This window comes from Myxine glutinosa, chromosome 9 (assembly GCF_964187855.1).
Source record: "Myxine glutinosa chromosome 9, kmMyxGlut1.1, whole genome shotgun sequence".
Lineage (NCBI taxonomy): Eukaryota > Metazoa > Chordata > Myxini > Myxiniformes > Myxinidae > Myxine > Myxine glutinosa.
In genome coordinates, this window is record NC_136269.1 from 48,512,136 (window position 1) to 48,524,694 (window position 12,559).

A 12,559-nucleotide genomic window follows, 5' to 3' on the forward strand; every position below is an offset into this window, starting at 1 on the left:
CGAGGGTCACCAGTAAAGCGCGGCGTTACGCGCGCTGCTTGTGAGCAAGGAGGAAGCGGACAAGCGGTAACATATGAACGTCTTTATTGTAAGACTACACTGTAACACTGAACTCTTCCGGGCTGGTCGCCCGGTGTATATCCTGAGGCCACGCCTACCCCTCGGGCGTGGCCACCGCCCACTTGGTGCGTGGAATGATGTCACCACGCCAGTGGGCTTTTGTGTCCGCCACAACAGCATCTTTTACAGTAACTTTTACAGCATCTTTTACAGTAACTTTTACAGTAACTTTTACAGTAACTTTTACAGTAACTTTTACAGCATCTTTTACAGTAACTTTTACAGCATCTTTTACAGTAACTTTTACATCATTGGCGACTGGTGAGGAAATGAGTGCTGACGAACAGGCAGCCATCGAATTCCCAAACCTGTTGTTTACCATCTGTATTACAGTATTTTTAATATAACAATTCTACCATCTGTATTATAGTTATTATCATTATTATTACTATTATTATTATTATTATTAATGCAATTACAGATACCCCCAATGAAGCCCTCATATACAGTTCATGCGCAAGAAATAATGCTGTCGGGAACAACTCCAAATAAACAATGATATAACAAGAAGAAAAAGACCTGGAGAAGACTAATCATTTTTGATTAGTCTTCTCCAGGAACGCATCCTGAGCACTGAGTGAGGAATTACTGTGCAGTGTTTCAAACTAGTAGTAACCGAGGAAAGTCTGCATAATGTAAAACCCAACTCTCTGTCCTCCCCTCCCCATTTTTCTCGTTCTTAACAAGGTTCCTGTCCTCACTCGTCAAGAACAATGTTAAAATTAAAAAAAAAAAAGTAGGAAACCAACTTTTAATTCACAATCTCTTTCCCCTTTCTTTCCGTTCTTAACAACATTTCTGTTACCGTTCGTTAAGAATCAGCTTTAAAGTAAATAACATTGGAACAACGTTCAATTCACAATCTTCTCACGATCTCGCGCATCATCTCACGATTCTTCAATAAAATAGTAAGCAAGTAAGTGAAATAATATATATACAGTCCCGTGAAAAAGTAACTACACCCCATGTAAAGTTTTGACTTTTTCAACATATTTCAACATACAGCTATTTGATCTTCATTTCAACAATATTGAGAGATAAAGGTGATATAATATAACAAATATCATGGAACATTTACATTTTGAAGTCCATTGTATAATTTAAATAAACACAAATGCAAATTTCACATGTGAAAAAGTAAGTACACCCCTACATTTATCACTACTTCAAATACCTAAAATTTGAATCAGGTGCACCAGCTCAGGTGCAAATGATTAGAACATCGTTAGAGAGGATCTTGGAGGAACCTGTCTTATTTAAACCTCAGACATTTAGTTTGGTTTGCTCTTTATTGTTGAAGTGTGCAGCGTCACCATGCGTAGATCAAAAGAGCTCTCTGAGGCCTTCACAAAGAAGGTTATAGATGCCTACGAGTCTGGGAAGGGATTTAAAAAGATCTCCAAACAATTTGAAATCAATCATTCGACTGTCCGGAAGATCATCTACAAGTGGAGAAGATTCCAAACAACTGCCAAATTGTTCAGGCCAGGCCGCCCCAGCAAGTTCAGCCCGAGAGCAGACCGCAAGATGCTGAAAGAAGTGTCTAAGAACCCCAGAATGTCATCAAGGGACCTACAGGTAGCTCTTGCCACTGTTGATGTCAAAGTGCACGAGTCTACCATTAGAAAGAGGCTGCATAAATTTGATCTACATAGGAGGTGTGCCAGGGGGAAACCTTTGCTGTCCAGAAAGAACATCAGGGCAAGACTAAAGTTTGCCAATGAGAACCTAGGCAAAGACCAGCACTTCTGGAACAATGTGCTCTGGACAGATGAGTCAAAGGTAGAGCTATTTGGCCACAGTACCAGAAGACATGTTTGGCGAAAACCAAAGACAGCATTTGACCACAAGAACCTGATACCAAATGTAAAGCATGGTGGTGGAAATATTATGGTTTGGGGCAGCTTTGCTGCATCAGGGCCTGGGCAGCTCACCATCATAGAACCCACTATGAATTCTTCATTATACCAGAGGGTGCTTGAAGATAATGTGAGGCCATCTGTCGGAGAGTTGAGGCTCAACCGCAGGTGGACCTTGCAACATGACAATGACCCGAAACATACCAGTAAATCCACCAAGAAATGGCTGAAAAGAAAGAAATAGAGGGTTCTGGAATGGCCAAGTCAAAGCCCGAATCTAAATCCCATCGAGATGTTGTGGGGGGGATTTGAAACGAGTTGTGCATGCAAGAAACCCCTCAAACATCGCACAGCTGAAATAATTCTGCTTGGAGGAGTGGGCAAAAAAATTCTCCCAGGCGATGTCAGAGACTGGTGGACAGTTATAAGAAACGCCTGCTTTAGGTTTTTTCTGCCAAAGGGGGCAATACCACCTATTAGAGCCAAGGGTGTACTTACTTTTTCCACATGCGAAATTTGCATTTATGTTTATTTAAATTATACAATGGACTACAAAATGTAAATGTTTCATGATATTTGTTATATTACATCACCTTCATCTATCAATATTGTTGAAATGAAGATCAAATAGCTGTATGTTGAAATATGTTGAAATAGTCAAAACTTTACATGGGGTGTACTTACTTTTTCACGTGACTGTATGTATTTATGTACAGACTTGGCATTTAATGTGGAATTTTTTTTTGTGGGGGTGAACTTACTTTTCAAGATGTCTTAGAACCAAAAGTTCATTGGAATTATGTTGAAATTATTCTAGATTTTGTTAATGTGACCTTTAAAAGAAACAAAAACCACATTTGACATTTCGAAACAAATAAATTGATCCTTGAAAGTGATGTCAACTGATATCGAACTCAATTCATGGACAGTACTGTGTTAAACTTCTGTACGTTTTCCAGAAGTATCTCTTTATTTTGCACATTAGCCAAAATTTTTTTTAACAAAAACAAAAGTTAAATTACGACTGGGATTACGGACAGTAAAATTACAGTTCAGTACTTCGTGTAACCCCCACGAGCAATCAGGAGAGCACGTACACGTTGAGGCATGCTGTTCGAGAGATTTGCCAAGGTTTGGACAGGAATCGCTTGCCATGCAGTGACAATAGCATGCTGCAATTCACGCACAGTGGTGGGCTGCTGGTCCAAGTGGTCGATTTGAAGCGTTAATTCTGCCCACAAGTTCTCTATCGGGTTCATATCCGGGGACATGGCAGGCCACTCCATATGCTCTACACCACGGTCAGCAGGAAAGTGTTAGATCATGCGAGCACGATGAGGCTGTGCATTGTCATCTTGGAAGACAAAGTTTCCTCGAAAGGCTGTACGAGCAAATGGCAGCAATGTTTCTTCCAGAATGGCCCTGTACTTGAACTGGTTCAGGTTTCCATTCAGAACAACCAGGTCAGTTTTGCCCCCTGCATGAAAAGCAGCCCAAACGGTCACCCCACCACCTCCAGGTTGGACTCTTGGCACTATACAATCTTTGTTTTAGGCTGCATGCACTTGTCTGCACACTCGGACGCGGCCGTCTTGACGATAGACCAGAAATCTAGACTCTTCACTGAAGATCACGTGATTCCAGCGTCCTGGCTGCCATTGACGGTGCTCAATGCCCACTGCAATCGGCGCTGGCGGTGTTGTCTGTTCAGGCGTGGCTTTCTCAGGGGACACCTGGCACGATAGCCTGCTTGAACCAGTCGTTGGTTGACTAGCCTTCTGGATACAGGCACATTTGTCAGTTGCTGCCACTCACCCCTAAGCTGATTAGCTGACTTGGTATGGCCATTGCGGACTAACCGGTGCAGCTGGCGATCATCCCTCCTTGTGGTTCTGCGGGAACATCCTGGCCTCGGTATTGGAGTAGGGACACCCCTCTGAGCATTTCGTTTCAGGATCTTTGACACCTGACCTTGAGTGATGCCATACTGCCGAGCAATAGCACGCTGTTTCATGCCGTAATTTCGTAAAGCCACCACTCCATGGCAAACAGCATTGTCAAGTTGACGGACCATCTCCAAAGGAAGTGGAAATAACGTTTGGAGATGTGCAGCAGTTGTTTTCCACTAATACAGAACGCAACAACCCTTGTATACCCGACTGTGAAGCCAATCATCAAATGCACCTGTCCGTACATTTTGCCACGCCACCTGTGATATAATCCTGTTGTTGACTTCTTGCTGCGACAGACAATCAGTGACATGGTTCTTTTAACAAATAAATCACCAAAGTGTAAAAGAAAGTCACTAGATTGATATACTGAGTTAAGAAAGTAAACCCAAGTCAAGAAAAAAAAAAATATTCCATATTAAATGCCAAGTCTGTATATATATTGTTACGGATCTGGAACGACGGCGCTCCCCTTGCCAAGGGGGGTTAACCCCTTGTCCTTTATACTGGCCGTCGCCGATCCTGAGGGTATGACGTCACGCCCGGTCAGCACTGGGTAGGGTATTAGGCTTATCCGTCCTATGACCTAAGTACCAGCGCCTTCCGGGACGCAAGGAAACAGCCCCCGCCCGTGCCGCAGTGTAATTTGATTGGTTGCACCGAGCGAAGCGAACTGTGGCGCGAGCCGTTTAACAATCACTAACCCGATTGCGGAGCTTTGGCCGAAATCACACCACAGGAACTCAATTGGGAAATCACTAGAGCGATCGGATGTGAAGGAAAACCAATATGAAGGAGGAACAGGTATTTATTATTATTATTTACACAACCAAAGAAACCAAAGGAGAAGGAAAGAAACGAAAGTAATTTACAGAAGAAGAAGAAGACAGTGCAATCCTTAAAACAAGCTTAACTTATACCCCAAGGACAGCATGAACAGAACAAACTTACGTACACGAATGGGAGGAAATGGCAGTGGTAGGAATGCTGGCAGAGGGACACGGTCCAAGGAGATGGCGGGCAGGAAGGTCCGGGTCAGTGGCGCGACGTCGAGGTCCCGCTCGAACGTCCACGCTCCAGTTTGGCAGCGAGCAATGCGGCGGCAGGCACACATATCTGGTTTCACGTGGCAGGCACACGTATCTGGTTTCACGCGGCAGGCACACGTATCTGGTTTCATGCGGCAGGGTTGATTTCAGCTTGGACATGCATCTGGCTCCCTCAATCATCTGGCGGTGGGGGTTGATGCAACGGGTTTTATAACCCCGCCCTCTTGAGCCATACCCACGATCTCTGGTGGTCGTTCGGGGGCTCCACCCTTGTGACGATGGGCGGGCCACGCCCTTCTTCCCCGAGTTAGAGCACATGACAAAATGGCGGTGATGCAGTTGGTAATGCAGTTGGCAATGGGGCTCTATCTTATTTCATTTGGTGCAGCGCAAGGTCAACTAGTGGAGACACAGCCTTACCTGAGACATATAATAAAGAAATAACTATAGAGAGGTTCTATGGTGGCCTACGTGCTTGTACATGGACTAGCTACGGTGCACTCATTTCAATTAACAGCCAATTAAGGGGGAAATGTACACGGGGGGTTATTAGGGATTTTAATACTAAATTTGATAAAGTGAAGGTTCTAAAAACCGTAACAATATATATATATATGTATAATGTATATGTATGTATATATATATATATATATATATATATATATATATATATATATATATATATATATACACATATATATATACATATACACACACTCGAGGTCATAGGTAATGGAAAAAATAAAGTACAACCAGAACTCCTCAGACAAGACCTTTATAATGGTGTGGGTTTTCTGGTTCCTGGTTTCTGGTCCTCGAGTAGTTAAAGAGAAAATCGTGGGGAAGACCAAAAAAACAAACAAAATAAGGATTTTATTACATAACTTATGTTCAAACACAAACATGTTATAAAAATATACCATTTATATTTAAAACATTCTGTATTCAAACACTTTTGGAAGAATTAAGCAAAATATCGCGTGACTACCCTGTAGTGAACACCGCAGGGTGCCACAGATGACCAAACAAGCATAACACTCTGAGGCATTCAATTCAATATGACAGTATTCGTTATACACGTGGGAAAGGGGGATTATGAACTTACCTGGAGGGCCTCCACTCTACGTTTTCACACCTGGATAAATTAACTCGAACCGAGACGGAATTAAAATGTACAAATAAACAGGTTTAATGAAAGAAATGCTGGTAACAAAGAAAATGCATGATAAACTAAATTCCTAATTGGAGCGCCCCCATACAGACCTGAATACAGACAAAGGATATAATAACTGGAAAATATACAAGTCAGGAGACGACGATGGTTCACGAGCGAGCGGTATTCAATGACAAAGGACGGACTATAACCGAAACAGGCCCGGACTGGGGGGTCGGGGGCCCACGTGGCAGGTGGCGGCCCCTGACATGCGGTGTACATGCCTATTTACAAAGGGCCCCAATGCGCTGCGTGCGCAACCGAAAATTCGGTTCGATTCCGACAACTTTGAAAATTTAACCTTTGTGACCTTCAAAGGTCAAAGATTCTGAAATTTGTTGGAAAACTTGTATTTCATGATGTATGTGATAATACAAGATCATGTACGACATTTCACCCTATCAGGAAGCGAACAATGTAATAAAACCATCAAAAATCGACTTTTCTAAATTTAGTGACCTTGTGACCTTGACCTTGGGGCGAAAATGAAAAATGGAGCTCCGTGGGGCTAGTGTTACGGATTCGTCACTTCCGTTCTTGTGGTTCTCATCCACTGTAAACATTTTTGGCTGCATGTACTATTATTGTTATCGTTTAGGTGAAATAGAGATAACTGTTTTCGAAAGGTAAAAAAGTTAGTGTTTTAAAAGAAACCGGAAACCGGATCGGGAACCGGACGAAGAAGAAGAGGAAGAAGAGGCGGAGCGAGTGAGGTCGGAGAAGGAGCCGAGCTGCATTGAGGTTTTGAGCAAATGCTGGCGAACGAGGGTCACGAGTGAACTTTGGGGTTTCTTGGGAAAGGGATTCCTGTAACAGAGTTGTTATCGCTGTGACAGATAAACTTGCGTGACAGGTTTTGCGGTTGATTCCGAAGAGAATCATTGGAGTGCCGTTACGTCTCGAGAACGGACCAGTGGCCATTTTGCCTCGCACCTGATTTCGCATCGCTCCAGGTTTTTCACCTCGCTTCAACCATTTCACCGCATCCAGACGATAACCTGGTGTGTGTGTGTAACGTGGATTTTGAGTGTGAATTTGCGGTTCGCCGATTGGGAGCCGTTGAACGTCCATACCCGAAGGTGTGATTTCCCAGTCGCCTCTTGAGGACACTTTTGCCTATCTTTGGCAGTGTGACTGTCAACCGAGCGGGATTCTGGTCTCGATACAACATCATTCTGACGATCACTGGAGCGTGGATCGACTTTGGTTTGAAGCTGGGACAGAGACATTGGGAATGTTATTTTCGCTCACTTGGAGCACAGTGAGTTATATTGTACGAAACTGATGGTACCATCATAGGAATGATATATTGGTTGTACAATTGATTAATATTGTTATTGTACTGTTATTCTTGTGTGACCTTAATACAATACTTGTTTGTTGGTAACAATTGGTGTGGTTTCACCATTGATCTTTGACATACAGAATAACACATCTTTCTGCCGTGACTCCTCTCAGGGCTCGGAGGTACACCGTGACCGGGGTTTGGGGAGGAGCACGTAACACTAGACACATGACATTGGCCTAACCAAATATCGAAACCCCTGTCAGATTCCAACAACTCCCTCGGAGAAGATGTAGCTTGAACTCGATTACCCCCTAAAAAGACATCTTTTTCGGACGTTGCTCGCCCACAATGGGCACAATATGCCCACTGTAGGCAGGACACAACTAGATCATGATATCAACTTCCCACCCAAGTTTCATCAAGATTGGATGATATCATCGGGTAGTTATGCTGCGGACAGACAGACAGACAGACACACAGACAGACACACACCCATGACGAATATAGTGGTCACTCTGTTTGATAAGTCGTGAACCAATAGGTGTGATTTGTGGCACTTATCTCCAATCGGCTGATATATCTCGTCAGGAATCGCCAAACATTGTCTGAGGCCTCTACGTCTTTGCGTGTGAAACGCGCTTGTTGGCACGAAGTAGGCCTCCCACGCAGCCTGCTCACTCCTGGCTCCGTGCGCGAAGCAAATGGCCTTGGCATGCCGCTCGCTCCTTCAGCCGTGCTTGTCCTCACGATCTCTGCACAGAAACCGCAGCTCTCCGTCCGCAGTTTCGCCTCCTCACGACCACCAGCAAGATGTCGGAACACGACCCGTTTGCGATGAAGCTTCCTTGCGCAAGAGCAATAGCGACCGTTCACCACCAGATCCCAAAACGCGAAGAACCAAAAGGACGTCGAGGCTGAGAGAGATAAATTGTCAATGCTGAGAGATATAAAATGTCGATGCTGAGAGAGAGCTTTTCAGCGACCGTTCAACAACAAAGTGCGTACCCAAGACAGAGAAGGGAAAAATGTCGGCACACGACCGTTCACAACCAGAATCAAAACGAGAGGAGAAAAATGTCCGCCACTCCAATTGTTTTGTACACACAGCTCTGACGTCATCCGTTCCTGCTTTACCAATCCCATAGTCCCATCTTACCAATCTCTGTGCCAATCAAATCCCTGCCAATCACTGCTCTTTGAGGCGTGGCTTCACAGAGCTTTTGTGCCTCTGAGCCCACCAAGTCGGTGTTATCAGCACTTTGATTAGTGTGGTTAATGGCCAATTTCTTACTAGGTGTGTGCAGTGCAGTGTCATATAGAACACAGGAAAAGCTTACAGAGGCAATTACAAACAGGGAATTAATTATCCATAATCCCTCGCTAATTAACAAGCCCCATCCCTCTGATGGGGATGAAGATACAAGCGTACCCGACATCCGGTCTACATAAATTTCCTACTTATGATACATCGAAGTTTCTTCTTCTTCATGACAGTTGGAACACTACCTATGCACTCTACCTGGACTAAGGTATCCCTATCCCCCACAAATGTAACAATACATAGTGTACCTGCTAAGACTTACAAAATATGTATTATAATGATAATAGTATAGACTTGATACAACACCATATAAATCACTAAAATAGAATAAAATTGTTAGATCTAGATAAACATCATAATTTATAGTTTTATGTCTCATCTGATGAACAGCACACTCATTGATGTAGCACCCCACATTTGAAGCTCAAATCAATACGAGACAGCAAAAAAAATTGTGTTATGCAGCCGAACTATCCTGCCAGCCTTCTTCACGGAAGTCGTGCCAAGAAGTTGGGGGCTCGAGTGGGGAAGGTCCTACAAGCATCCTACAAGCAATACCTTATCAATGCCAAGGTGTGTGCATCACAAAATGACTGACTTAAAATTTTTAAAATCCTTTTCTGCCATCTTACTGACCTGTTTTCGTTTATATTTTCTTTATTCATTCCATCATGTATCATTCGAGCAATTTTCACACCAACGGGACAACTGCGAACGTGTTTCCATTAGTAATGAAACCTCGGCCAGTTCTGCACATCACATCTACTTTGTAAATCTTTAATTCTGAGCTATAGTCATTTTTTATTGTTTCGGGATCTCAAAAACCAATGACACAAATTTTCCATCTCACTTTTAAAAGTTGAAAATATGTGATAAAATGCAGAAGTCATACTTCATTAAGAAAATGTCATGAAAATGTAGTGAAATGACAGACAACAAATTTGACAATTTTTTTGTTTTGAAAAATGTTGCCAAATAAAAAATGTTGACAAAGACAAATAGCAAACTTAATTTCCAATAAGGCCTACTACTCGTAAATGAAAGCTGTGGGATAGGCACTCATTATTAAAAACACTTACCACAAATCCCTAAGCACAGCTCAGGGAAGAGGAATTTAAGTATTTGACCATACTGTTCTTAAATTAGAGCACAATGTTCGACCATTTTCAGAGTTTAACTACTGAGAAAGTATTGATTCATTGATCAACTCACAAGCCTCATCCTCATGCTCTTCCTTTGGCCAATCAATCAAAAAAAATCAGATTGATGAAAAGAGTTTTATAAAAATTTTTGGATGAACAAATTATTTTTGTCCAAATTAATAAAATTCGAAACTAAGTTCAAATTAAACAAATTCGAATCGTCCAAATTAATAAAATTGATTTAAAAAGTAAAAATAAAAAAAATCCAACCTAAACCCTTTATAATTTCACCAACATTACAACAACCAAACCTTTTTCTTTAAAGCCAAAAAAATTAACGAGTTACACATGCATCACACTTCAGTGTCATATTGATATCGGTAATAGTTCCATTTTTCTCCTTTTTCTTTAGAGTTTTTTTGGAACAGTTTTCCATATTCAAGAAACCTTCATGATGTTGGCATTTTTCCGGTCAGTATTTCTCACTTCGGTATGCAACTGGCAATCTCTGCCATTGATGTTTCTCATGAACAAAAGCAAACAACTTTCCTCTGCGTACTGCATTCACCATACCTTTTCACCCTTTCCATATCTACCAGTAAAAATGGCCACCCCATAGGCAGACTATCCTCGTGCTTTTCTCTTACGATGGACGGATTAACTGTGACAAGCACAGATTCTGACAGTGTGTCGCTTTGAAAGGGATAACTTACCACATTCCCTAAGCATTTATAAATGGGTAAACTCAATATCTCTCGGATCCAGTGGTCGCTCATGGAATATGCCTTCAAATAAGAGCAGGAGAAAAGCTTTTTATCAAGGAAATGGACACCAGTTTTAGCCACAGCTGAGCTGCATCTGCTTTTTTTTCTGGTGGCCGTTTCATTGCTGTCTGCTTGCTGCATGCTCTTCATGTCCTGGAATTAATTGAGCAATTCTTTCCAGCATGTACACTCTATCTTTAAGTGTGCGGAAAAACGGGGAAAGGAAATCGGGTTAGACCGGGACGCCACGCTATTGATCCGGCGAATTGTATTAGAGAAAGTGGGAACCGCGAGTTTCCCTCTCTCGGAGAACCAGGAACTTTATGAAAGGGGAAGTGTATTGATTCTTGGCATCGATTCCCGTGTAAGAACTGGCCCCTGAAACCGCGCAGCTGTACAGGACCTGTGTGCCCGGTGTGTAGTGGGAGCTTGGTGGGTAATGTTCGCCCAGATAATGAACTTCTTTCGAACAGGGCCACAAGAAAACTCCACACTTGTGCATACGCACCTTTGCTTAAGCGCCGCTGCCCTGCGATGCCGTGGTCTTTGGCAGAATCACCGCCATGTGCAAGTGAGAGCTTTAATGTAGTGTCAACTGAACCTAGTCAAGTAAGCAAGTGCACTCTATGCATTGTGAATGGCATTATTGAATGGCCACCGCCATGGTGCACGATGCAGCCTTAAAGCATTAATCTGCTTCCATCAATGTCAGCCCATGCTGTGATAGCTTGGCGGTCAAGATAACAAAGAACGTTGGACAATTCTCAAGGTGCACTTGAAAGGTCTTATTGAACAAGCACTAACAAATAATACAAGGAAATAAAATGAAAATATGGTCCAAAGAAACTCAGAAAAAAGGACATTCAACCATCAAATTCAAACCGTATAAGTTGTCCTACATTGCTCTTAAAAATGCACACAACATGCTGTATACTAAACATTGAGAAAGTTCGCCATTTTTAAAGTAATACACACTCATTGGTTTTCTCCAAAAACGTTCCGGAAATGCTTAAAAGGGGGACAAAATGCCTTAAATTCATTCATTTGTGGAGCACATGCTGATTAACCTTGGGAGTTCAGAGGAGTAGGGTCACAAACAAACATTTTGTGTGTGTGTGTGTGTGTGTGTGTGTGTGTGTGTGTGTGTGTGTGTGTGTGTGTGTGTGTGTGTTACTTTTTCATGGCTATTAATTAATTACGTACCATTCAAATGTACCTTATAACCCTTTAGACTGCTGAGACCCCTTAGACCTTGAAAGACCCTTTAACACTTGAGACCCAAAAGACCCAGATGACCCAAAAGTCCCCGAGGACCCAAATCACCCAGAAGTCCCCGAAAATCACCCAGAAGTCCCCGAGGACCCAAATCACCCAAAAGTCCCGGATGACACAAATCACCCAAAAGTCCCCAAAGGCCCAAAAGTCCTTGATGATCCAAATGATCCACATGACCCAAAAGTCCCTGAGGACCCAAAAGACCCTTGAGGACCCAAAACACCCAGATGACCCACAAGTCCTTGATGACCCAAAAGACCCAGATCACCCAAAAGTCCACGAAGACCCAAAACTCCCCAAGGACCCAAAAACTCCTTGATGACCTAAAGGTCCTCGAGGACCCAAATGACCAAAAAGTCCCAATGAACCAAAAGTCCCCTAGTACCCAAAAAACGCAGATGACCCAAAAGTCCCCGAGGACCAAAAAGACCCAGATAACCCTGATGACTCAAAAGTTCCCAAACACCCAAAAGTCCCCAATGTCCCCGAATATCCAAAAGTCCCCAAATAAATTTGGTCCAATGAACCAACGGGCCTCCTAGTTTAATAAATATTTGAACAAACATTAAGTGTTCCTTT